Genomic DNA, 25,662 nt, shown 5'->3' with positions numbered 1-25,662 from the left:
TGCCAGATAATTGTAGCAACTATTTGTGTATCCCCTGTCATGTGCCATGGCCACTTTTTTCATGAATATTGATTGAATACTGACAAAATGGTTCTGCATTGTATTGAAACTTTAAATTAGGAATGTCTGTATTTCTTCGTCTTTCTTTAAACTTCTTTGACTTGATAGTAAGAAATACAGATTATCGGCAGCTGGGAGCAGTGGCTCACACCTGTAATCCCAGCACTTTGGGAGGCCAAGGCAGGCAGATCATGAAGTCAGGAATTCGAGACCAGCCTGGCCAACATGATGAAATGAAACCCCATCTCTACTGAAAATACAAAAAATTAGTTGGGCATAGTGGTGTGCACCTGTAATCCCAGATACTTGGGAGGCTAAGGCAGGAGAGTCACTTGAACCCAGGAGGCAGAGGTTGTGGTGAGCTGAGATCATGCCAATGCACTCCAGCCTGGGCAACAGAGCAAAACTCTGTCTTGAGAAAAAAAAAAAAAAAGAATGAAAAGAAATACAGATTATCAACTTTGTGTTAAACATATTGCCTTCCAGTTTTCTATCTTGAGAGGTAACAGAATCATCTTTGGTCTAAACAATTGGGTTAAGTGTAGTCTTTTCTGATTTCAAATGTTTTAAGAATTGGAAAGGTTTATCTCTGTTAAGTGTAAATACTAATGTCACAGTATTATAATTTGCCACCAAACAAAAAAAAAATTGGCTTTATGTCCCCTGAGCTTTCTTATTTGAAATACCAAAATTCTGTAAGTCTCTAAGCACTGAAGACACTGACTCACATATTTGTGGGAGACAGAAAATGAATAGGGGATAATCTCCTTTCCCCTTTAGAATTTTACAATTACTGCTCCTTACTCTTTATGCTGTGTGATAAGAGTACAATTCTACCACAACGTAGGAAACTCTGTATTGTCACAATCCAAAAAGATGTACTCAAGTATTGACTACTAATTGTGCCTGAAACAAAGCTAAATTGGTTCTCAAAAATAACTCTTCCATGTATTTGTTTAATCAAAATTTAAGAAGCTATTTATGCTCTCTTCCTACCGCCCAAGATGCCGAAAGGAAAGAAGGCCAAGGGGAAGAAGGTGGCTCCGGCCCCTGCTGTCGTTAAGAAGCAGGAGGCCAAGAAAGTGGCGAATCCACTATTTGAGAATAGGCCTAAAAATTTTGCCATTGGACAAGATATCCAGCCCAAAAGAGACCTCGCCCGCTTTGTGAAATGGCCCCACTATACCATGTTGCAGCGGCAGAGAGCCATCCTCTATAAGCGGCTGAAAGTGCCTCCTGCAATTAACCAATTCACCCAAGCCCTGGACTGCCAAACAGCTACCCAGCTGCTGAAGCTGGCCCACAAGTACAGACCAGAGACGAAGCAAGAGAAGAAGCAGAGGTTGTTGGCCCGGGCCGAGAAGAAAGCGGCTGGCAAAGGGGACGTCCCCACTAAGAGACCACCTGTCCTCCGAGCAGAAGTCAACACCGTCACCACCTTGGTGGAAAACAAGAAAGTGCAGCTGGTGCTGATTGCACACGACGTGGATCCCATTGAGCTCGTTGTCTTCTTGCCTGCCCTCTGTCGTAAAATGGGAGTCCCTTACTGCATCATCAAGGGGAAGGCAAGACTGGGACGTCTCGTACACAGGAAGACCTGCACCACTGTCACCTTCACACACATTAATCCGGAAGACAAAGGTGCTTTGGCTAAGCTGGTGGAAACTATCCGCACCAATTACAATGACAGATACGATGAGATCCGGCGTCACTGGGGAGGCAATGTCCTGGGCCCCAAGTCTGTGGCTCGCATCGCCAAGCTAGAAAAGGCAAAGGCTAAAGAACTTGCCACGAAACTGGGTTAACTGTACACTGTTTCTGTAAATAAAAATAATTAATGCAAAAAAAAAGAAGCTATTTATAGATAAATCACATTTTTTTGGGCAATAAATGTGGCTCAAGCTAAATACGATATAAAAAAACTAAGGTCTTAACCTGTGTTTCTGCAGCCCCTGTCCCGTGGTGAAAAAAATTAATAAGGGTAATAAGAGATAATTGTTGCAACCTTTAAAGCATGCCTTCTATAAAACATGGGTAGCAAGTCTTTCAACATTTCAGAACCGCATTTCTCAAGTTCCTTATAATGGCTAGTGTTCCTGGAAATATCCAAGGGCAAGACTCTTGGGAGCTCTCCAGGGGGAGGTAACATGGTAATATGAAGCTAAGATTTGACTCATAAACAATGGGCTATTGAGTATTGGCTAACTAAGTTTTTAAAAGATGGTTAAAATTCTTTATTTGCATCCAGCATTAAAATGGAATGATATCACTTTCTTCTAAGATCAGTGGAGATGTCATTATTCCCATTTTGCAGATGCATAAACAAGCTAAGCAAAGATAATAAATGCATCCAGTGTACCACAGCTGGATAGTGTGGCAAGTTAGATTTAAAGCAAATCACTAGGAAATAGGAAAGGGAGTGAGTGAACAATCGAGAAATAATATAATTAAATATTAAATGGAAATTTGTCATCTTGATAACCCAATGATGTAGCAAAATCTCCAGAAATACTTCCTAATATTTAAATATGTAGGCAAGTGGAGATTTTTCCATGCTGTAATTCGTCTTACATTTAATCTTTATTTATAGCTCTTATTAATATGGTAGCAAAATGGAAAATTAATGCTGGTGACTTTCTTCTTTTTTCTTTCTTTTAGAAAATGAAAAGCATTCAGTGTCCAAGTGACTTGTGCTAAAGATAAAAGGATGAAAAAATGGAAGCTGTGGAAATTTCCTCATGTCTTATCATTGGAAATTATACTGCAACACCAAGTTTTCTGATTTACAAAACAAGGCACAGTAAAACTATATTGTACCAGCTAACATAATTAACCTGCTTTACAGATGGGAAATCTGAGGCCCAGAGAATGAAGTTACTTGACTATACATAGGTATTTAATGGTAGACCCAGGGTTCTATTCCACATATCATGATTACAATGTCTGATTTATTTTCCTTAATATTTTCCATATCCTCTCATTAGGCTATTCCTCTTAGCAGCTACCACTTTGTAGATGATGTATTTCATAATTAAATGTGGTTAAACAAATTAAAATTTCCACCTTGACCAGAAGGTCCTACAAACAAAATGTTTCCAATTAGCATTGTCTGTGCAGCCAGTAAAGGTGTGAAAATGAACAAGGTTAAAACTGGCATAATAGCTATTTGAAGAACAGTTTAATGGACCAAAGCTGTTGCCCTTTTGCTATATTCCAAAACACTGTGATTCAGCTCTCTTCTGAGCCTAGAAAATATCTGACAGTCATCATCATTTTTTTGTAAAATTTATGTGCAGATTTTTGCAAACTAAGATTAACAGACAATGAAGGAAGGGCTGATCTGAGTGTATGCATATAGATACATATATATATATAGAATATATATGTGTGTGGGAGGAGACACATTGTTATGCTAATCGTTGACTTTTGAAAACAGAAAACTCCTTACTATCTAAAGAAAGATATCCAAAATGGTGAAGTGTCAAGTGGTATGATTTGACACAACTGTTTATTGAAGACCTGATGGGTTTTAAGTTAAAATACATGAAAATATAGAAGACATAGTATCTACTTGAGCATTGATATTTACAGGTATGGATCCCTGACTTCTCTCCCTCTAATCATTTCAAATTAGTAAATTAGGAAATCCCAAAATCTATTGGAAAGGACTATTAGAAAAGGGTAGGTCCTAAAAGCATGGAACCAAATTCTGGCTTTGCCACTTTCCCACTTGATTTTCTTGGTACATTATTTAAATTTTGATGAACTTCTTATCTAGAGTGACTGTATTTTCTGATCTCAGAGAAGCCCTGGCTTATACTTATCACCTTGGATTAATTAACAAGACCTTCCTCTTTTCCTTTCAAGAGCTTCTAATTTTCTATAATAAATTATATGATGACATGTCAACTTCAGAATGGTTATAAGTATTCAAAGAACATATGTGGCTGTGTGTATTAAAAAAAACTTGACAAATGTATAAATGAAAGTTTAGAATAAGAATCTGATAAATGAATATAAGATTAATGAAGGATGAAGATTTTATTAGTATTTTAAGATATAACCTTTTCAGCATAGGCGCAAACTCATTCCAGGATCTTGGATTAATTTATCATAGCATGAACTTATGTCAAGTGTTTTTCCTAATATCACTATGTAGCAGAAATAGATCCCATGTCCAAATAAATATATTTCATGGATCCAGTGACATTGATTTACTTTTTATTTACTTTGAAGTCATTGAGATACAAAGAAATATAATTTTGTAAATTCAAATTTTTTCTTTGCAAACCAAAGGGCTTTGTGATCACTTATTTCTTTCTCTTCCACTAGAAGATGAGTAGCATGTAATATTCTCTCTGAACCACATACGAAAAAGCACAGGACTTACTTCTCAAGCAGCAGAGCCCTAGAGCACTATGCCACTAGAATAACCACCTGCAAAAATATCTCTACAAGATAATGCAACTTGAAAAAAAGACCCAGGATGACTCCTTAATTACCAACATTAGAACTCAAAGTTCTTGGAGATCTAAGGGGCTTTCACTTTAATACTTAGCTAAATGGTTAAGATTATGGAATAGCCTAAACAAACTCAATATTGATATTGTTTGTGGGATATGGAAAAATATTTTCCAAATTATTAAGTGTGCTTCTCAAGTGACAGCCTTAAAAGATCTGCTAAGACAAAAGGCAAAATGGACCCCTCCTCTGACCTGTGTAGCAATAAGCTAGGTTTATGGCTTGCCTGCTCACCTCAGGAAGTGGTAATAACAGCCATTATTTTCTGTGGAAGCAATGCCTGTAACCATGTCATCCTCTGATAAATCATACCAATTGCATCTTATTATCACACCGATGGTTCAATTAACTCACATCACCGCTCAATTTATCAAATTAAAAAGGAAGGGTTTTGTGTGTTCTAATAATTGTTTCATTAACATAAAACTAGTTAAGAACCAGGAAGCCTCAGATCCAGATTCATAATGTCTTTGTGCAGTTTTGTTTTGATTTTGCTCTGATAGTCGTACACTGACACATCTTGTGTTCTATTAGTTGTCATTATTATTCTTTCATTAACATACATATGACTATTGAAATGTGGCAGGTTTTCACAGAAGATAAACACAATATTATGGAACAAAATGGTGACCATAATTTTGAAGATCTGGGCGTGTTTTAAAGCATTATAAAAGCTTTAAAATAAGCATTGTCATCAGTTCAATATGGAAGTAGTGTTCTAATGAAACAGCTACGTTAAAATAATATATTCAAGGAGTTTTAAGATTAGAGATCAAGGAATTTCAGAGTAAATTTTAAATGATTCTTAGAACTTTTCATCTAACCAGAACAGATAATTCTGTTAATTTATATAATTAAATCAAGTGAAAGATATATTTCAGAGACATTGCTCAGTGAAAATTAATTTTGGAAATTTTAAGTCAGATGGTTAGAAAATGTCAGCCATACTTTAATAATTTTACAGCAGCTTCTCCCAAGCAGAGTTCTACAACTGTGTGTTTAAATTAGAGAACTGATCACTGCACACTAGGAATAATTAATGTTATATTGTCCAGTACATATCAATTTTCACAACTCTTTCACATTGTTTTATCTCTACAGCAACTATGTAAGTTAAATATTATCCTTCCCATCTTATAGTAGGAACCAAGGTTCACAGGGGTTACGTCACCCAGGTTCAGTCGTCCTGGTATGTGTCCACACCAAAACTAAAGCATAGATGGTCTAGTTAAAAGACACTGGCCTTGGAATCAGAAAACCAGCTTCACTGTTTATTAATTGAGAGATCATAATTTAGTTAAAATCTGATTGCCATGTTTCTCATCTCTAAAATGAGGTTTCTACCACCCGACATAATGACTGTGCTAAATAAAATGTGTGGGTAAAAGCACTTGGTACAGTGCATACACGCTCAAATGTCCTTTATTCTTCCTGGTGTAATGCCTTGCTACCTTCCTTATTTACTTAAACACTATCCAATGGAGGTGGCCATGTGGGTCATGTTTCTGGTAACACCTACAACAGATTCTATGCTGGTCTCTTTTCATCTTAATAGCAGATTTTTCTGTTTATGATCATGTTGGTCACTGGGAATAGCACTTCTCTCTACTTGGATAACCATAAACTCAGGACTCCTCACACATTTATTTCATTCTTACCCTATTGGTTGTTATTTAGACTTTTTAGTCCTTGATCAGGATATACCTTTATATAATCGTGAATTTTTAAAACAGCTTTTATGTCTTTTTATTTAATTCTCACAACAGCCCTGGAATACAGGTATACCTGCTCTTAGTTTGGACTAATTTTACCACTATTATCTTAGTCTTACAGACTCAATGCCTGCTTTCAGTTTGGACTAAATCACTATTATCTTAGTCTTAGAGACTCAGAGAGTTTATGCATTTTCACCTCTTCTCCACTTGATTATCCAAATCCTATTAGGCATGAATTCTTAGCCTGCCAATTTCAGCTTTGAATTGTCTTTTACATTTTACTCTTTCCTTATATTCCCACTTTTCCAACTTTATTTTAGGCCCTTTGGTTACATAGCTGGACTGCTGTAAAAATTTTTCAATTTGTCATTCTGCCCCTAATAATTCCCTATATGAACCTCTTCATGTTTATTTCTAAGTTAACCTTCTAAAATATTACACTTCAATCATGTTATCCTTATACTCAAGAGTTGAGGGTATCTTCCTGTTGCTTTCAAGACCAAGTCTAAATTCTCTAGCAAAGCATCAAAGGTCTGTCCTTATTTTTGTAATTTTATCTCCCCTTGTGTCCACATCAAATAGATCTACTGTTATTTCCATGACATATCTTACAGTTGTGTAACTCTAGAATTTTATTCTCATCATATCTCCTTTTACAGGTACTTTGCTTCTCCCACACTTTTCACATTTTTTTTTTTTTTGAGATAGGATCTTGCTCTGTTACCCAGGCTGGAGTGCAGTGGCACAATCTTGGCTCACTGCAACCTCTGCCTCCCAGGTTCAAGAAATTCTCCTGCCTCAGCCTCTCAAATAGCTGGAACCACAGGTGCATACCACCATGCCCAGCTAAATTTTGTATCTTTAGTAGAGACAGGGTTTCACCATGTTGGCCAGGCTGATCTCAAACTTCTGCCCTCAAGTGATCCTCCCACCTCAGCCTCCCAAAGTCTGGGATTATAGGCATGAGCCACTGTACCCAGCCTTCTCCCACACTTTCTAAAACAAACTTGGTTTTCCAAGTCTTATGGAGATTCCATGTCTTCCATGAAGTCATAACTACCCAAAAATGTTTATCTCCTCACCAGTTCAACTGATCTACATAATTTGTTCTGTTGACTATGCATACTTCTGGAGGCACATTGTTCATCTCTCTCTCTAGTGTTTTCAACTAGACTTTCTGAAATCTGTCTTTGACTCCTCATAGAATTAGGTTTTACAAATACCTGCAAAGCTATCCTTACCTTGTAGGTTCTATGCTTGGAGAAAAAAGAAGAAAGAAAAATCTATTGAATTTTGTATCCTCTCCAGATTCGGAACTAAAATGAAGTAGACCACAACCTAAACTAACATCCTGGGCCACTGATTAATTAAAAATCTATTTTTGTGGATAACAGAAACTATCTAGGCTCATGAAACCCTTCAGGTTTCTGATATATCTGGGAAAATTTCTATTTATTTTAATTTTATAATTATCAAATGAAAAGAGAGAAAAACACTCTACCTTTGTTAAGACCTGACACTGGAATCATACAGCCGGTAGCAAAGTTTGTTATCATCTAATCCAAATCTTAACAAAATGTACTACTCTTCTAAACATGAGACTTCTATGATTCAGAAACACTGCTATTGAAAATGGAAACACAAACTACATAAGCTACATTATATTTTAGCAGAATAAGAACATTATGTTTATTTTTTTCATTCTGGCCTGTTTTCCTCCCACTTACCCACTTTCTTTGCTCAATTACTGCCTGTAATTCCCAGCACTTTGGGAGGTCAAGGCAGGTAGATCACAAAGTCAGAAGTTCGAGACCAGCCTGGCCAATATAGTGAAACCCCACCTCTACTAAAAATACAAAAATGAGCCAGGCATGATGGTGCATGCCTGTAATCCCAGCTACTCTGGAGGCTGAGGCAGGAGAATTGCTTGAACCCGGGAGGCAGAGGTTGCAGTGAGCCGAAATCATGCCACTGCACTCCAGCTTGGGCAACAAAGGGAGACTTTATCTCAAAAACAGAACAAAACAAACAAAACTCTAAGGACTGTGAGTTTCATTAATCTCAAGCTCCCATATTAGTTAACACAGAGAATGTGCCCAACAAAACATGCAAATTAAATTTCAAACAACAATGCATCTAGCTAAATAAATAGAAAACAGATGCTCAATTTATGCATCTTTAAAATGAAAGAAGATTACAAGCGTGAGCCACTACACCCAGCCTTTCAATTAAGATAAGTAAGGTACTTTCAATTAAGGTATGGGCTGGGTGCGGTGGCTCACACATGTAATCCCAACACTTTGGGAGGCTGAGGCAGGTGTATCACTGACCCCAGTAGTTTGAGATCAACCTGGGCAACATAGTGAAACCTTGACTCCCCCCAAAATAAAACAAAACAAAACAAAAAGTAGCCAGGTGTGGTGGTGCATGCCTGTAGTTTCAACTACTTGGAAGGCTGAGTTGGGAAGATCTCTTGAACCCAGGAGGTCAAGGCTATAGTAAGCCAAGATCCTACCACTGCACTCCAGCCTAGGTGACAAGTGAGACCCTGTCTCTAAAATAAAATAAAATAAGGTATAACTCCCTTACAAAGGACAAAAAAATCAAAATTTTTATTTCTATCACGTTAAGTCCAATTATAAGAGAAAATAATTAGCATCAGGATCTGTTACCAGTCTTTTAATTTGTGCCAGAAATTAGCCTAACACTCAGCACTGTCTAATTTATTTAATAATAATGTCATAGATGGTTTGACTGTAGTGCAGATATTCACAAGTGAAAAAGAGAATAGTCAATGTAATTACCTAGTCAATTTGAGAAAAGATGCATAAATTTTATGTCACTTAGTTCTCATCTCTATCTTGAGCTGTAAAAGAACCCTTGTTAACTTTGACCAAAGTGGTTGGTGATGCCAGACAAGGCCTATCAGATGAATCCTGAGGCTTCCACTTTCACTGACTTGCTTTTTCAAGGGTCACTGTCAAATCAAACACTTGGTGGGAATATTTCCCAATCTTTCAAGATCATTTTAAGAATAATTTTAAGCTCATATGTTAGATAGTATTTTGACAAGTTGCTACAGCTTTGCTGTTACCCCGAAAGGGCCATTTTCTTCACATCTCTCAAGTGGGAAATCGCCAGAGATCTAACCAGTGATTTAGTGTTCATCCGTGCCAGAGAGAGGCTTCAGTGGTTCATTAATGTAGGCTGATTCCCACTCCTGCTGCCTTTGATTCTGGTTTTAATATAAGCTTCCTATCTGTGTGACTGTCACAGGCATCACCCAAGCACAGAGCTGGCAGCTGAGAAACCAGAAAGTTATTTTTCAATCATGTATAGGAAGCCTCATTATTTAGACCAAAATTATAACAATAATAAATGTAACATCTTCATATCACCCAAGTGACTGTCTTGAGTGTATTGTTTATAAGTAATTGTCAGCCTGTAAAGATCTCTCTTGTTACATATGAAATTAAAAGTGATTTTGTCTTGAGATCTCCTTTATAAATTTATATTAGAATTCTTTTTCCAGAGAGCTAACAATTATTTGGTATGACCAATAGAGAATTGCATCAGCTTTTGTTGTGTTGATACTGAGCGACTTAACGATGCCAAAAATCCAGAGAGGAAACAGAATAAGGTGGCCAAAGCAGGGAAATCTGGATTTTATGGATCAAAAACACTTCATGGTATGAGCCTTCTCAAAGAAGCTGTCTTCTTCAGTAGTCTTCCCAAAGAAGCAGTGACTCACTTTAGTGGATAAACCAAGAAATAATGAAAAGGAATAGTGTCACAAAAGATGCTTTTAAAATCCATTTGTATCTTGTTCTCGTGGCAAAGTACTGCTTGAAGTATTTTTGTTTTGTTTTGTTTTTTAACAGAAGGGATGAAAAGGTGTCTTTTTGGAGTAGCTCTCAGTGAGGCACCTCAGAAAAGTTGGAAATGAGCCTAAGGCACCAACACTCGCCCTAAGGTCCCTGGTCTAGCAGCACAGATAGGGCTCCCACTAGGCCCAGCACCCAGGAGGTTTGTATTAGATCTCTGGGCTTTAACGTGGTTCACAGCAAAGCACACAGGCAACAAAAGATGGAGGGCCTGATGCCCTCTCAAATTAGATAAAAAGAGAAGGGCAGGGCATGCACCATGGTGTTCCGGAACAGAGAAAGAATACGAGTGGAAAACCTGGTGAAATCTGAATAAATGCTGCAAATTAGTTAATAGTATTTTACCAAAGTTAATGTCTTAATTTTGACAAACGTACCATGTTGACATGTGACGAAGTTGGATAGAGGGTCAATGAGAGCTCTTGTACTATCTTTGCAACTTCTCTCTTAATCTAAAATTATTCCAAATTAAAATGGTAACAAAAAGAGAGCAAGAACAGTAGTTCTTGATTCCTCTTCAGCTATTGGGCTGTGGTTATAGGAGACAGGTGAGATCTAACATGCAGTTATCACTCAGTGACATATCCCATCAGCACATACATAAATTGTAATACCAATCATTTACATAACTGGAAAAGTTAAAGACTATTGGCTGTTGTTAGGCCGATTCACATAACCACTCACAACAGAGTTTCGTTTTCCTATAGAGGTCTAACCCCATCATTTCACATTTGTCTGGAAAAGATAAGCTCTATGTTCTAGATCACAATTAATTAAGAGTCCATATTTTATACGAGCCATTATTCAGAACATGCATAGGTTCTGTGACTATTGACAAATGAAGGAATATATAAAATTGACCCTATATGCAACCATTAAATAGAGATTTAATGTTTAGAAAATTCTAGTTCAACAAAAAACCAGTAACTTCCAAAGAAAGACTGAAACTGTCCTGAATTATTCTGTCATCCAGATCTGCTTTATCATTACCAGCTGTGGGATTTCTGCAGACTTCTTAACTGCTCTATGTTTCCGTTTCCTTACCAAAAAGTGTGGTTGCTAATAGGGGCTGGGTCCTAAGTTTGACCAAAAGAAAAAAATGAGATAAGGTAGGCACAAACTTGACAAAGAAAGTATTCCATCACTTTTCATTAGGGTTTCAACATCAGTTGGAATCCCAGGGCTGTTCACACAAAGGCTGTCTGTAAAAGCAGACAGTCCTTGGCCAGGTGTGACAGCTCACACCTGTGATCTCAACATTTTGGAGGTCAAGGCGAAAGGACTGCTGGACACCAGGAGTTCCAGACCTGCCTGGGCAACAAAACAGACCCTCATCTCTACAAAAATAGACAAAATTGGCTGGTCATGGTGGTGTGTGTCTGCAGTCCCAGTTACTCTGGAGGCTGAGCTGGGAGGATAGCTTGAGCCTGGGAGGTCGAGGCTGCAGTGAGCTGCGATTTTATGCCCTTGTACTCTAACCTGACAGAGTATAATGTCTCAAAATATTCTTTTAAAAGTAGACAGTACACAGAGGGACACTGGTCTAAACTTCAGGCCCTGAACTACTCTGTGTTTCTTCGAACTGAAACAAAACTGCTGATAAATAGGATTGCTACATGAAGCAAGCCAATACAGTGGGCAGATGTTAGATGAGTCCAAATTAGAGCTGAATAAAACTTAGGGTATATTTGAATGCTGAGTTCTTCATATTTTTTAACATTTATCTCAATCGCATGGTACTTTGTAAAGCTAATGGCTGCTGACAATGCAATGAATAACTTGCCAGTGTAAACTCGAGCTTCAGACTGATAGATAATCTGTCCACTTTTTGTTGCTTAGGTTGGGCTGATGTGCCAAAATAGAATATGAAATTTGTGGATAATATATTCCAAATTTAAAATTTTAAGATAAAGGGATGATGAGAGTATTCTGCCTGGGACATTAAACAGTGGGTGGGTGGACATATGCTGTGTGGGAGGTCACCACTTCCTGAACTAGAGCCCTCAGAGGCATCTCTAACCTCCAGTGGCACAAGAGTTCCAGTGGCACTCAAAAGAGTTTTACATGCTAACTGGCAGACTCTATGAGGTCACTCCCTAAAGTGCCACTTCCTGGTGGAATGCAAAGACAGTGCACCAGGATGAGCCAGACCACCTGTGGGCAGGTGAGGAACAGTACTGGGGGGAAATGTAGAGGCACCAGCTCTTAGAGCCATCTCTTCCCATACTGTTTTTGTACCTGGAATGCACAGCCTTAAATGCACGTACTATTCTGCTTAATCAATTCTGCCATCTAGTGGCTACTTTCCATCCTACTACTTTTCCTGTCCAGCTTTCCCTGTCTGATACAATTAAGGGACAGAAAATGATGCTGGAAGCCTGGGGAGCCAGGTGGGTAGTGGGTGGGGCAGAGAGGGAGGGAAATTGTAACCCTCCCATAAGAAAAGTAATCATTGGATGAAAAACAGGAGAGGTTCTTGGGGCCATACCTCCAGAAAACCAAGCAGGTAGGAGTCGTGCTGGGCTATTTGGCTTCAGATCAGCAGAGAGAGCAGGGCTCAGAGACCACATGTTAAGCAAAAATTCAAAAATCTTCAAAGACCTTCCCATGCCAAAAACCTGTGATGAAAATCCCCCTGGGTCTCAACCACCTTTGAAGGCAGTCTCTTGTTAGCCCTGCCCCCTCCTTTCTCTGAGAGCTGAGTGTGCCCCTCCTCTGGGCACCAAGCTAGTTTTTTGAAGAAAAAGAAAGGTTATTTGTACTCCTACAGACATATAGGGGAGAGATGCGATGACTTGTAGCTCAAAACCCTTTGCTTTTGAATGCAATTTAATTACCTTATGTTTGCAAACTCTGATATTAATGGATTACCATATATCTTAATCATCAAATTAAGATAATACACTAATAAAAATATCATCATCTGATAATTGAGACTGCTGCATGCTTCCTATTACTGACAGAGAGTAAGTGTAGATGTCTTTGGGATACAATATTTAGTAAGGAAATAATAATTTCCATGATTCTCGATGCTTCTCCAGAATATTGATTTAAAAAAAAAAAGAGCAGTGAAAAGTTTAATTAAAGATAAAAACAAAGTTTTGTTATGAACCAGTATATTAGGATTTCCCACAGCATTTCAAATAAACCTGGAATTCAACAGGAACTTTATATGTTTGTGTTACCATTGACCTAAGAGCAACCAGAAACTTTCCCCAAGAATTAGCATGTTGAATGCTGCAAAACAGAAACTTTTGCAACACTTTTTCTTGTTATAAAATAAATGCCAGTTACTAGTGAAACATTCAAGAGACTAGAAGAAAGTATAAATTTTAAAATGATAATTAAAAAATAGTAATCATTATCATTTTCACCCCCTTGACTTAAATATTTTTGACACATGTGTATTTTATACTAACCATTTGATTGTCTTAGTACTGAGGTAGTTCTGGTTTCAGTTTCTGCTGACTTTCCCTTATGGTTATCATTTCCTTATGTAGTTTATAATTTTTATCATGAGCTCATCTTAGGTTGATATTTTATTATTGTTTTTGTTTTATAAGATTGTCTTCCCTGAGGGGATCTTGTGTACCCTCTTCTTATGGAAAAGTCTCTATATTTGCTTTCACAGAATGCCCCAGAGATTTTGCTGGTTTCAGATGAAATATTCCATTAGTTTCTCTGCTCAGAAATCATTACAACACGGATATAAAACTTTGGACTTCAGAACTGAGGTTTTTATTTATTCTGGGAAGTTCATTTATTTGCCTAGATAAAAGCTTTCTTAACTTTTCCCAGAGCTGTTCTTTAAGAAAGGGGCAGTCCTTCCAGGCCTAACTTTATGTCCCAGGCTCCATGGCATAATTTCTCTGTTGGACATATATTTGATCGTCAGTATCCCAGGAACCAGAGCCCTAATTCATACACTTACACTCTGCCTATGGTTAAGCTCCTTGACTCTGCAACGAGACATTTTCCTTCTAACTCATCTTTAGATTTTTACTAAACCAATATGGTTATATTCTGTACAACATTTCACAAGTCTTAGTCAAAAGTGGTTCCCATTGCGTCAATCTATCATTACCACTGGAACTCAAGTATTTTTCTGTCTGTGTATGTTGTTTCATATAGTTGAAATAGTACACCTCATTCTCACACCAAATTCTCCCTAAATTGAGTTAAAAATAAGTTCTGTCATTCAACCCCTTCAAAGCTTCCAGGGTTAAACTCCTGCTCCATCTGTTGCTTTACTTAGAGATATCCAGCACTACCATCTGTTTTGAACATGTTTTATAGTAAGTGCTGTGGTCATTGATAATTTGTATTTATTAAGAATCATTGTAGCGTAAAAGTACCAAAATGTAGAAATAACTCACTTAACAGTCTTACAGTAAGGCACTCACCATGCAGTCGTAGAGAGTTGTAGAGTATTATATTAAAATCCATGAACTCAATATTTTAGATCTGAAAACTACCAAAATGGCACCAAGACACTGTCTACTGTTCAGAATCAGCTCAATGCTCCAATGTAAAATAAGTATCCAGATAATCTCCTTATTAAACTTATTAATAAATCTTAAGGTGACTATCTGGAATGAACAGTTATTAGCTGGGTACAGTGGTGCATGACTATACTCCCAGCACTTTGGGAGGTTGAGGCAGGAGGATGACTTGAGCCCAGGAGTTCAAGACCAGCCTGGGCAACACAGCAATACCTTGTCTCTACAAAAAATACAAATTTTAGCTGGGTATGGTGGTGTGCTCCTGTAGTCCTAGCTTCTCCTGAGGCTGAGGTGGGAGGATCCCTTGAGTCCAGGAGTTCAAGGCTGCAGTGAGCTATATTGTGCCACTGCACTCAGCCTGGGTGACAGAACAAAACCCCATCTCTATAAAAACCCAATTGGCTATGTAATTTATAAAACTTTTCATTTTAATTTTGTAATATGCTACACTCCACTCACATTGTCTATAGTTCTAACAATTCCATACTTTACTTTTTAAATTTCAACATAATTAATGGAATCCTGACTAATGCCAAATAACAGTCTTGTAAACTAACACAAGCCATTTTGCAGCTACAGGTGTGTTTTATCAACATATTAGTATGCTGTTAAAAGTTCTGAATCTATGAATCACATAAATTTTTCTTCCTCATTTTATTCTTTGTTTTATTTTTATGTCACTTGTGTTTCTTTTTTTATCTTTTGTTTGCTTCAATGTAGATTTTATGGGAACAAGGAATCTTTTATGGCTTGACAAGCTAGAACAGTACATTTTACTAGGAATGTTACTTTAACCCCTATTGCCTGGTCACAAGAAGATCATGGGTTTCGGTGAGAGATGTTTTTGTTCACAAGGATCTCGGGGTATTTTATCTTTTCCCCCAAGTGACTTGGTCTTTTTTTCCAGAGACTTTGAAGATAATTTGTTAAAACTTTGTATTGGTAGCTTTTTGTCTGACAAATGCAAAAACTCTGTACACATTTTCCTAGTATGTCAGAAATGCAGATCTAATATTAGCAACAAGGTTCAAATAGATTGACTCTTAATTCTGAGTATCTGAAAAGAATACATAAACAATGATTTTCCCAAGGGCCAATGCTAATGTTGGGTTAGAATGACAGTCTAAAATTCATTTGTTATTTAGATTAGGGTAGATATTAGTTCCTCCCACAGACACATAGCCCCCTGGCAGGCATTTTGAATTTACACTCATTCAGGAGGTGATATTTAAGATGTGGTGTTTTCAAAAACTGGCACAAACATTAGATAACTACTATGTAAAAAGGCACATTGATATTAAAATGCTACAGGAGGTCTGGCTCTCAAAGCTTTGCTTTTAGTAGGTAGTACATGACAGATGTTTCAGAGAAAAACATAAAATCTACATTATGTGCCTAATTGAACTGTATTACATAACAGTGATGGAGATTTTTTTCTTTCCCCTGACTGCAGCTGGTGATAACAATATGCCCCGGAGCGTGAAAGAATCAGGCACCCTGAATACAGGGGCAGCTCGTCAGTGTGCTTCTTCAGGAAGGATGAGGAACAATTTTAGCTTCAAAAATCTCCACATATGCAGACAATAGTAAATACTCTCAATATAACAACGTATATGGATAGGGACTAAGCTACTCAACCAACTAGAGTAGACCTCTACTGTAGGGAATGAATTGAGGAAGAACTTGGCCGTAAATCCTATGCTACTGCAGAGCCGCACACTGGATAAACTATGTTCATAAGGGGATATGACTGGGACTCCAAAAAGTCCCTGGCATGAATGAGGATCTTGCCTAGTTAAAATATGTCACGGAATTAAGCTGGTCCCAATAGGCCTTTTTTCTCTCATTATGTCAGAGGCTGGTCATACAAAGGAAGGCGTGGAGGAGTGAAAACTGTTAAAATGGAGTAATCACGTTTTGCCCTTCAAAACTTTAAATTCACCATTGATCAGTTAAAAAGATAAAAGGAGCAGAGCCTTTCAGTCTTGCTACCTTCTACATTCCTACCTAGAAATATAGTATTTCCATATCAGCAAAGAATATTACCTAGGCATGGGGTCTATTGTACTTCATTGTACCTTATCCATACTTTTTGAATGTAAAAAGTTTGGCATTACTCTCACATTTTTCTTCCTGTTAACACCTATCACCTAGGAAGTCTACTAGGCAAGTCAAGTCTTTAGAGCAAATTACATACCATATACTATATCCAATGTGTAAGATAACACCTGTCTCCAAAAAGGAATTGGATTATTACTAAAAGAGATTTATTAAACTAAGTCTTTTCTTCAAAAAAGTATTTTTCCATTCTAAATCATTATCATACAAAATTATACTTAAGTAAATACCCAACTCCTAAAAACTCAAAATTATCAATCTCTACTCATTTTTTGATAGATAGAATGTATGTTACTTTTTATTCTGACACTGAAAGAGAACATCTCAGAGTGATTACCTTACTTAGTACTTCTTTAAGAAAATAATTTTGAACAAAACAGTTACAGAACTTTGCAATATCATGTATGTCATCAGATAGTGATGGAGTCAGCATGGTGGACAGGTGTCCTATTTGTCTTCCTGAGATCATCTTTTACCTGTCGTTGGTTTTCATGTTCTCATGTCTCTTTCTCATCTTTTCTACTTTCCTTCTCTCTAAGTTTTGCCTCATTCTCTTATACCAGAATCTCCAATTTGCATTTTTTAATTTAAAAACTTATTAATGCAATGTTTCGAGTATGTACACTAGATTATAATTTAAGTTTTTTGACAACTTAAAATGCGATTTTGTACAAAGTGCAAACAATAGTTTTGTGTAATGCTGCCATCTAATGGTGCCCATGACGCTTGATCTCTTCCATACTTAATTAAATATCCCATTTAATAGAAGAACAAGATATTAATTAAAACATAATCCTCAGATTTTAACAAGTTTTAGAAAAAATTGTATATAATGCATTAGGATGGACACATTTGGAACAGTGTTTTAAGTTGCTGGCATATTTAAATAGTGGATTCTTTAATAGCTGATTTTAATGTCAATCCTGTTAACCCAGACCATTTAGTTTCATGGCTTATGGTCTGATAATTTCTCCCTCAGCTAAAGACAAAGACTTTCAATAATGGTCAATCTAACCATTAATTTTACAACTCACAAGTAACATACAAATTTACTTTTTTATTGTGCATATTTCCTGAGATTTACACAGGGGCTGGCTATGACCCATAGGTGTTTCCTCTTAAAGAACAAATCTGTATGTTTTTCAGTTTTGCTGTATTACTTATATGAAGCCATAATCTTATGGAGGCAAATGGAACTGCTCAGTGTTAGTCCTGGAGCTGCTACAAGCACACTGTACTGCCTTGGCAGAGATATTTACTTCTCTGAACTTCAGTTTTCTAATTCTTGTTTGAGATAGTAGAGTAACTGATTTCAAAGTGTCTATATAGTTTCCAAAGCATGTCATTTGAATGGCACCTCCAACGAAGACGCATATAGTATCATAGTTTATTTCCGTGTGATGGGCAAAATGTTTTTACAGTCATAGCTCTCTTTTTCACCATTGATAAGCTACAGGTGGAAAATAGTGACAATTTATTAGGTAAATAAATTCTATTGGGTTGGTGTAAAAGTAATTATGGTTTTTGCCATTACTCATTGGGAATCTTGCCATTATCAATGGCAAGGTTATCTGATACTACAGAGAAAAGGAAGGTTATTAGATATTACAGGGAAAAGCAATATGTTTTGCAAACACACATTCACTACAGTAGAAGTCCACTCAAGCTAACTAAGTATTTTAGTCCTCATAAGTACTATTCCTAGCTATTAAGAACACTATTATCCTTATGTTGTTAAAGTAGTCTATCATATTACCTGAAAAAATAAGCAATTATAAAATCATTTTTAACCAAAAAGAAAATATACACAGAATAAATATGAGCTAATATGAGTCAAATAATATTTAAGATTATGTATTTCATATATGTAGGGGTATGTTATGTTCATATCATCTGTGTGAAGAAACAAAATGGCATCCTAATTATGCTCACACATTATATTTCTGGTCTACTAGCACTTTACCATTAAGTCGTCACCAATATAAAATAGCAGGAAAACGAAAATAGTATAGTGTCAAAACAAGTCAGAATAAAGACAAGAACATAATAATGACAAGCTAAAATCAGGATCATAGAAGCTCATTAAATCTGATGGACACAGGTAACTGCTCAATGCACAAGAAATAAGCAAATTTGGCGCAACATTGACAACATTCTCTACTTTTGTTTAAGCTCCTATTAAAAGACTTTTATTTTAGAAATGAACCTAATATTTCTGTATCATCCTATAAGGGTCAGTAGTCTCAAACACATAAAGTTATTTCTTAAGGCAACTTACATGTCTTCAATTAATATCTTTACTTATCAAGAAGGCAAAAAAGGAGAAATGTGACTATATAGCTTCCAAAACGTTCACACGGGAAGAATTTTTATTTTTGCTTTTTTTCGGGGGGGATTTTTTAAAGTCTATTACTGTGAAGATAATAGAATAAAGCTGGGAAAGTTTGAGTTCAAGATTAGGAACAAGCTCACACGGTCTCATGCTTTTTCTCTCTTCTTCCCTCCCTTTCTTTCTCCTGTCCTATTTTGTCTTTTCCTCTTTTCTTTTTCCTTTTGAAAATTTTTAGTTATATGAAAGAAAAATTTTAAAAGTTCTTAAGGAAAATATAAACTAAGAAAAGCCCATTCATTCAGTCTTCTCTGACAGCTAAATATCAGCTGAGAAGAAATAGTCACTCTACAGTTCCATTATACATCATAGACTCTCACATATGTATAGTGAAATAAAAATGTTTACTGCCTGTCTGGATGTATTTCTCAGAAAAAGAGAAACCAGTATCTAATTCAGAGTGCTAGGAATGTTATCTGATATTACAGAGAAAAGAGCAATATGTTTTGCAAACAAACAAGTAATTAAATACTTGAGTAAGTTCTAAAAAGAGAAAGGAGAGCTGGAGGGAAGAGACAGGGGCTAAAAATCATTCAGAAGACTTCGGTTATAAACCAGAGCCCGATCTGCACACCAAAAAAAGAAAGAGTCTCAGAACGGTAAGATTAAAGTATTTTAGAATTTGGCAGTCATTAAAAGCACAATTCTGCGTTCTTGGGCTGTTTGTATGTCTTATTGTGATTTTCTGACCTAGATTAGTCTAGTTACTCAGAACACAGCAGTATAGCTTTGCAATAACATTGCCCCATGGCTTAATTTCCCAATTAAACTTAAACAAATTTCTCAAATGCTCATAAAACCCTTGGTGGTGAGATCAGTGCACCTGAATAGTTAATTATTTGAATGTCAGTCTGAGACATAGTTAATTGGCAGCTAATAGAAAATGCCTAAGACCTGAAAACAAAAGATTCTTCTATGGCTGATCAGGGAATAAGTGAACAGACTTACTAAAATGAAGATAATTTTTTTTGTTGTTTTTATCCTAAAGAAGTGGAAAGATACTAGAAAACTAAAACATTATTTAAAACCTATAAATAAGAAAGAAGAAAAAGAATCATTGCATTGTAATTATATTCTAGGTGATGAACTTTGGCTGCAATCAAATGACAGAACTAATATTAAGAGCTATCTCTGTATGTCTCCACGCCAAGTGATCATTTAACAGAAAATATCAGGGTTATCCTGACTAAAAATAATTTTTTCTCTTTGGCTATAATGTTTCAGCATATGCAAATATGAAGCTAAGTAAAATAAATATATCAGACATTTAACAAAATAGAATTAATCTAGTGACTGTTATAAATCAACTTAATTATATACCTAGTAAAATAGCTTGAGGTTTGGCTGGAAGATGATAAACCAGAGGTGGTCATAAAAGAGTTCGGGAGCTCAGGAGAGGTCCCAGTGGGAAGCCCAACGAATTAGTCTTAGGCTCAGTCTTACTTTACATCTTAATTACTCATTTCAAAGAAAGGCTAAACTGCACATTAACTAATTTGCAGATGGCACTAAACTGGCAAACACTGGGAATTGCAAATTAAAAATCCAAAGGGATTTTAATAGGTTAAAAATAGGAAACAGTGAAATGTAATCCTTTAAGTAATAATAACAATGATGATGATGGTGACACAACAAAAATTCTGGATAGTATTTTTGTGTAGGTATCACATAGAGACATGCGAAAGGAAACATTCTTCTTCAAGACATCTAGTCAAGAAATCTAACGTGCAGAAGCAAGCTTGAAAGAGAGCAATTGCTGAAACAGATGGAGTTGAAAAGACAGGAATAATGAATTCTAAAAATACAAGTGTATTTCTGATATGGTTTGGATCTGTGCCCCTGCCCAAATCTCACATTGAATTATAATCCCCAATGTTGGAGGAGGATCCTGGTGGGATGCGTTTGGATCATCAGTGGGATTGGATCATGAGTTCTCATGAAAGTTTTGGCACCATCATCTGTTGGTACTGGACAGTGAATGAGTTATCACAAGATCTGTTTGTTTTAAAACAACCCTCCCCTCCTTGCTCCTGTTCTGGCCATGTAAGATGCGCCTGCTTCTCCTTCTTCTGCCACAATAGTAAGTTTGCTGAGGCCTCCCCAGAAGCCAAGCAGAAGCCGCTATGCTTTCTGAACAGCCTGCAGAACCATAAGCAAATTAAACCTCTTCTTTTCTTTATAAATTACCCAGCCTCAGGTATTTCTTCATAGCAGTGTGAGAATGGATTAATATAATTTCCTGATCAAAAATCAGTTTATTCCACTTTTTTTTCATGAGGTTGAGAAATAGTAGCCCATTGTCACTATGTTTTCATTTCCTTTGTACCACTTGACTCCTCAAGTAGCAGCCTCTATTTCTTATCCTTCCTATTGATATTTCTCTTCGAACATAGAGATTCTCTCATTAGGGCTTCTAAACTATGTGATGGCTCTGAGAAACAGAAGTCAATATGAACAACATCCATGTTTGCCTCTCATCTTTTTTGAATCACTAATGAGAGCAGGTGTGAGATGAAGTAGGTATCAGGTACAAAAACAATATATTCCCGAATATCTGAGTGAATAAAAAAAGGTCATCAATGTACAAACGTTCCAAAAATTCTCTCAGAGCCAGGGAGGATAGATGTAAATATTTAAATGAAACAATGAATAAAGTCAGCCTGGAATATTTTACCAGGACGTGAGGAATACCTGTCTTGTAGAATCCTGAAGAAATTCTGAGTTCAGAATTAGCAGATGGCCAAATGTAGGAAAGAGAAGTGAAGCTGAAACAAGAGGAGTCAATAAAAGATCTTTCATGGGCCATTGCACAGTCTACGTGCCCATCCCACTGCCTGAGCTCCACAGAGGCCATGCCATTGGTATTTCCTCCGGGAATAGCTTGTTACTTCCCCGACCACTAAATGGCCTCCTCATCCTGGAATTTGGAGGGCTGGAGACAGACAATTCTGTATCCACTTCTCCTAAAGGGCAACTTCTTAGCCCTAGGGTTATTAAAGTAGGCTTGTCCAGGTGAGGGGGATGGTAGAAATTGCAGCAACTATCCCCTCCACCTACAACCATAAAAAATAGAGCTCTATTGATTTGCAGAGTTGAGCAGAAATTACAGCCACTCCCTTGGTCTGACTTGGTCATACACAGAAAAGCCAATTGAGCCAAGTATAGTTCCAAGGACAGGTAAAACTTCAGTTGAAAATCCAATAGGAGGGGAAATTCACGCCAGGTACCCTTTTCTTCTATGAAATCCCTGAATGGATAACCAAGTATCACCAGGCAAATGAGAAAAACCAGTAGCAGGAAAGATAATAACAACTAGAGGAAACAGAGGGATTTTCTCCAGGGGAGAAAATATATTTCGTAGGCTGGTAAAATTTTTAGAGCAATACAGGACATATTAGGCGCACAAGATATAAAGTATATGACCAATACAAGTTAGAAAGAAAGGCAATTAAAAACCTCAAAGAACATAAACAGCCCTGGTCATGAAATTTATTATCTAGATAAAAAGCAAATTAAATATAACATGAGCTTAATAATTGATGATGTGTTTAAGAGAAGAATCAAATTGACCTTAACTCCAAAAATATTTTTTAGGGTGACCAAGGGGTGAAGGCAAATGGGCCCATGGAAAGAAACTGATTTGAGCAAATGACTTGGCTCAGCACTGAATAATATGAGTATAATCAGACCAGGGTAAATATTAGTTACTGATTTTCAAATTTCATCATCAACTATTGTCAAAACATGAGAACTTGATGAAGGAGAAACTTGATTAACTTGCTGGAGAGGTAAATGTTAGTAATCTTCACAAGATCAAAGTAAACATGTTGGACTTTCAGGTGGAAGAGAGCCTATGGAGGAAAGGGCAGAAGCCACTTTGTGGCCCTTCTGCAAATGTGGCTTCTTCATCTCACAAAGATGGAGTAAAGAAGTATTGCCAGAAGTTGATGGAAAAAAAAAAAAAAAAGAAGAGGTTAAAAATACTTTTGAGAGTTTAAAAAGCAGCTTAAAAACCTTTAAAGTAATGATATTGAAAATATCTAATTGAGGGATGGTAGAATAGTATGAGATAAATCCTCCTGTACAGAATTATAAAGACAAGATATAGTTTAGAATTTTTTAAGTCAAGAAATAGAGGTACAAGCATATCATTCAGAGCTGTGAAGGCAATTCTCACCCCAAACTAAAAGAAACAGTTATAGGAGCTTACCTTTGAGGAGTAGAACCAGGGATGGTGACTAGAAGTTCTTTTGCTATATCGGATATAACCCCACTAAGGTCAAAGAGTCTGCATCCTTCCAAAACCCATATGTTGAAGCCTAACCCCCACAGTGATGTTATTAAGAGGTGAAGCCCTTTGGAGGTGGTTAGGTCATAAGGGCTCCACCCTCATGAATGGGATTAGTGTTCTCATAAAGGAGCTTGAGGCTGATACAGAAGTTAAAAATAAATTATTTAGGCAGATAGTAAGCGTAAAAAAGTCCTTGGTAAGGTTTTCCTTTTAATGAAAGGCAGCCCCCAAATAATTTGCTTTTCTAACACAGAGTAGTCTGTAAAATCGAGCCGCAGACATAGACAAGCAAGCTGGAAGCTTGCACAGGTGAATGCCGGCAGTTGTGCCAATAGGAAAAGGCTACCTGGAAATAGGCATATTCAAAATAGTGGCTCCATCTTCTCTTTGCTTTGCCAACCACATGCACAGTAAAGAGCAGACAAAATGGCACTAGCCAATTAGAAAGACCATTTGCATAAGGAGATTAGGGTGAGGTGACCAGCCGTTCCTATGGCACCAGGTAAATGTCACTCCTGATAGAACCAATCTGTGGGTCCTACATAAATCAGACATCGCCTCCTCAAGCCTGCCTATAAAATCTGGAGCAGGCCAGCATGGTGACCCACACCTATAATCTCAGCACTTTGGGAGGCTGAGGTGGGTGGATCACTTGAGGCCATGAGTTCACAACTAGCCTGGTCAACATGGTGAAATCCCGTCTCTACCAAAAATACAAAACAAAATAAGCCAGTCGTGGTGGCGGGTGCCTGTAATCACAGCTCCTCGAGAGGTTGAGGCAGGAGAATCACTTGAACATGGGAGGTGGAGGCTGTGGTGAGTCGAGATCGTGCCACCACGCTCAATCCTGGTCAAAAAGAGCAAAACTCTTGTCTCAAAAAAAACCCAAAAAACAAAAATCTGGAGCAGTTCGTTGCATCACACCAGCTTTTCCCTTTCGGATCTCTCTCTCTCTTTCTCCTTCTTTTGCCTATTAAACCTCTGCTCCTAAACCCAGTCATTGTGTGTGTCCCTGTCCTAAATCGTCTTGGTGCAAGAGGACGAACCCCGGGTATTTACTCCAGACAACAATGTTGCTTCAGGGGGGCCATTTTTCACTTCTGCCAAGTGAGGACGCAGCAAGACGGCACCATCTATGAGGAATGAGACCCTTCTGAATCAATGAATTTGCTGTTGCCTTGATCTTGGACTGCCAGCCTCCATAGCTGTGGAAAACAAATTCCTGTTGTTTATAAGCTACCCAATTGATAGTATTCTGTTAAAACAGTCTGAATAGACTAAGATAAACCCATGAAGTACCTGTTCCTCCAATAAAAACAATGTTCACTATACTTCATCTACGGTACTTCATTTGTTTTGAAGAATATGGAAATTAACTGACTACAATAAAACTGTTAACAGATGTCATTTCTTGTACTGGTGAATAGTTGATTCAGACAAAATTTGAAAAACAGTATTCGTAGACATCATAAAGCGTGATGGTTATTGGCCAGGCGTGGCAGCTCATGTGTAATCCCAGCACTTTGGGAGGCTGAGGCAGGCGGATCACCTGAGGTCGGGAGATCAAGACCAAAATGGAGAAACCCCATCTCTACTAAAAATATAAAATAAGTCTGGCGTAGTGGCACATGCCTGTAATTCCAGCTACTCGGGAGGCTGAGGCAGAAGAATCACTTGAACCTGGGAGGTGGAGTTTGCAGTGAGCTGAGACTGCATCATTGCACTCCAGTCTGGGCAACAAGAGTGAAACTCCATCTCAAAAAGAGAGAGAGGGAGGGAGGGAGGGAGGGAGGGAGTAGGGGGGGGAGGGAGGGAGGGAGAGAGAGAGAGAGAGCACGAGAGAGAGAGAGAGAGAGAGAGAGAGAGAGAGAGAGACGGATGGTTATAGACAACAATATAAGTATGTATATCTGTGTGTACATTAATGATCTCTCTTGCTGGTCTCTGTTTATACCTCCTTTATGCACTACCTAAGGTATTTTACTGACAGCACAACAGTCTACAAACATTAAGGATGTCTTTTTGTCTATAAGAGAAAACATTCTTTAATAGGAACTACATTAGTCAGAATTCTCCAGAGAAACCTAACAAATCAGAGATCTATGCCTATATCTATATGTATATTTATGTCCCTATCTTTATTTATCATCTACCTACCTACCTACCTACCTACCTGTAAAAA

At 37.4% G+C, this 25,662-nt stretch overlaps 1 long non-coding RNA gene and 1 pseudogene across 1 annotated transcript in view; one reads left to right on the top strand and one right to left on the bottom strand.

Moving 5' to 3' along the window:
* Positions 1-25,662, bottom strand: part of LOC116551318 — a 652,551-nt gene that overhangs the window by 444,707 nt on the left and 182,182 nt on the right. The window lies entirely within an intron of this gene.
* Positions 1,050-1,876, top strand: LOC116551314 (annotated as a pseudogene).

The sequence above is a fragment of the Sapajus apella genome, unplaced genomic scaffold (genome assembly GCF_009761245.1).
Source record: "Sapajus apella isolate SASKATOON/1434 unplaced genomic scaffold, GSC_monkey_1.0 scaffold9, whole genome shotgun sequence".
NCBI lineage: Eukaryota > Metazoa > Chordata > Mammalia > Primates > Cebidae > Sapajus > Sapajus apella.
The sequence above is the reverse complement of the archived record's forward strand: the minus strand, read 5'-3'. Positions and strand labels throughout refer to the sequence as shown.